Source organism: Sturnus vulgaris, unplaced genomic scaffold (genome assembly GCF_052056855.1).
Source record: "Sturnus vulgaris isolate bStuVul1 unplaced genomic scaffold, bStuVul1.hap1 Scaffold_183, whole genome shotgun sequence".
In the NCBI taxonomy this organism is placed as follows: Eukaryota; Metazoa; Chordata; class Aves; order Passeriformes; family Sturnidae; genus Sturnus; species Sturnus vulgaris.
The window spans coordinates 375,001-377,500 of record NW_028276119.1 but is presented as its reverse complement, the minus strand read 5'-3'; the positions used below and the strand labels follow the sequence as shown (position 1 = coordinate 377,500).

At 78.5% G+C, this 2,500-nt stretch overlaps 1 non-coding gene across 1 annotated transcript in view; it reads left to right on the top strand.

Annotated features, from left to right (window-relative positions):
* The first annotated feature begins 2,485 nt into the window (after positions 1-2,485).
* Positions 2,486-2,500, top strand: part of LOC148218464 (5.8S ribosomal RNA) — a 153-nt gene continuing 138 nt past the window's right edge. Inside the window, exon 1 of the ribosomal RNA XR_015800394.1 lies at positions 2,486-2,500. This exon is cut by the window's right edge and continues 138 nt beyond it. This is a non-coding gene — a ribosomal RNA (5.8S ribosomal RNA).

Genomic DNA, 2,500 nt, shown 5'->3' with positions numbered 1-2,500 from the left:
TTCTTCCGGGCCCGGTTCCCCTTTGGCGCGCGAGAGCCGCCCGCGTGCGCGGGAGGGAGGGGTGCTCGGCACGGCCCCTCCCGGAGGCGCACCCGCCCCCCTTCCGTCGTCTCTTCGCCCGCCGGGCGACGGCCGGCCGTCCGGCCGTCGCGCGCAACGGCGGCCGATGGCGCAAGGCGATGGCCAACGTGTGTAAAAAGGGTGCGCGCGGGAAGGCCTTCGGGGCTCGGAGGAGGCGGCTCCTCCGGCCCTTCCCCAGAGCGCGGGGGGGGACGCGGGGCTTTGCCGCCCGGCAAAATCCCGCTCTCCTTGGCCGAGCGGCCTCCTCGCGCGGCAGAGGAGCTCCCGAGGGCCGGGCTCCGGCAGTTCCGGGTCGCGCCTCCAGGGGGAGCGCGCACGTGCGCGAGCCGCCGCCGGGTGGCGCGGCGGCGACGGTCCGCACCGTCGTCGCCGTGGCCTCTCTCGGCCGGGGGTGTGCGAGGTTTCTCGGTGGCTGGGCCGTGTTCCCCGCGCCGGCGGGGCGGCCCGAGCCGCGGTGGTCCTCTCGGGCGCAGCGCCGGGCTACTGAGGGAAACCCCGGGCCCCGAGAAGGATTGCCGCGGTGATGGCAGCGGACGTCGGGCGCGCCCCCGCCGGTGGACGCTCCCCCGAGGGTGGCAGCGGGGGAGGCACCCCGGCGGGGCCATGCAGGTCGTTTCCCTCACCCCAGGGCCAGGTACCTAGCGCTTCGCGCCTCGGCGGTCTCCTGCCGGTTTCCCTCGGCGTCGTCAAACGCCTGTTGGGGGCCGAAAGGGCCGCCGAGCCGGGCGGAGGTTTAAAGACTCGGGCGGCCCGGCACGGCCCCGCCGCGGCGGCGGCGGCGGTGGCGGCGGCGGCAGCGGGTGTCGGGCGGTGGCGGCGCGGGGCGCCATCGAGGGGTGGGGAGCTACTCCCGCCGATCCCCTGCGGTGGCGTGTCCGTCGCGACCGGCCGCGCTCGCCGTCGTCGGCGTCCCGCCGCGCTTGCCCGCGCGCGGGGGCCACCCGTGCCGGGCCGGGGAAGGGGCGCCCTGCCCCCCCCCTCTCTGCGGCCCGGTCTCGGCGGAGAGGCCGCGGCGCGCGATCGGCCGCGGGGGGCCGACCCCGCTGGCCTCTGCGATGCGGGGCGACGCCGGCAGAGGGCGCGCGCTCTCTGCCTTACCTACCTCAGCTGCGGGGTTGCGGCCGCCGGGGCCCGCCGCGCTCTCTCGCTCTTTCTCCTTAGCCGCCGCCGCGGGCTCGCGGGCGGCGCCGCGTCAGGCGCGACCGCGCGCCTCTCGCCTCGACGGCCTTGTCGCCTCGAACCGCACCGCGGCGGCGCCGGCCGCCGGCCACCCCTGACTCGGAGCGCTGTCCCCGCCCGTTGGGGCGCAGCGCTCGGCCGGCTCCTCCATCGCCGGAGGTCCGGCGGGCGCGGGCGACCCCGTGCCGAGCGGCGGCGTCGCCGCTCGGCGAGTGTCCCCGCCCCCCCCGGGGGGGGGGGACGGTCGGCCGCGAGGCGCCCGCCTTCACCGGCGGCCGTCCCGGCCCGGGCCCCGCCCGTCCGCTTCCCCGTCGCCCTTCCCGGCCGCGTGTGGGCCAAAAAAAAGGGGAGGCGTGCGGGGCGGCCGCGGGGGCGCTTCCCCGTCCGGTCCCCGAGTGGAAACGAGGGGAGCGGGCGGTGCCCCCCGGCTCAGCCGCCGTACGCCTGCCCGCTGGGCGCGTGCTCGCGGAAGGGCAGCTCGGCGGTGCGAAGCGGCGGCGGTCCCGGGAGTGCGGCCGCGGGTGGCGGAGGGGTTTTGCCGAGCGGCAGACCTCGGGCGCTCCGCGATGCCGGCTCGGGTCTCGGCGGCGTCCCGCCTCCGGCGCCGGTGGCGGAGCGCGGCCCGCCGGGCGTTCGCCTTCCGGCGGGCAAGCGGTCCCGCGCCAGGGGTTGCGCCGGCGGAACGGTCCCGCCGCCGCGTGGCGTTTCGGGCGACGTTCAGGGGCCGCTGGCGGGAGAGCCGGCCCCCGCGTTTTGGCGCGGCGGCGTTCCGCGAGTCGGCGGAGCGGTGAAAAGGAGAAGCCAGGGAGTGAGCCGGGAGCGGCGGGGGCCGGCGGTCGCGCCCCCGGCCCGCGAACGCGTAGTCGTCCCGTGATCGAGAGGCCGGGCGGGCCACCGTGCCCCCCGCGGTCCGGCGCGTTGCCGCACAAGCCCCTCCGCGCGGAGGTCGGGCCGAGCCCGGGCGCCTGGGCCGCCTCCGAAGGACGGCACGCGAGGCGGCGTCTCCCCTCGCGGGGGGAGGCGGTCGGGGGCGCGGGCCCCTCCGCCTTTCTTTGGCCGACCTTCGGAGCGTTGCGCGGGGTTTCTCTTTTTTGCCCCGCGCTTTCTCCTCCTCCTCCTCCGTTTGTGTGTGCTCGTACGGTCGAAGCGGGGCGCGCGGGGGCGCGCGCGTCCCTGCAGAAACAGAAAAGGGGCCGCTTCACGCGAGCGGTCCCGAAAGCCAGACAACTCTTAGCGGTGG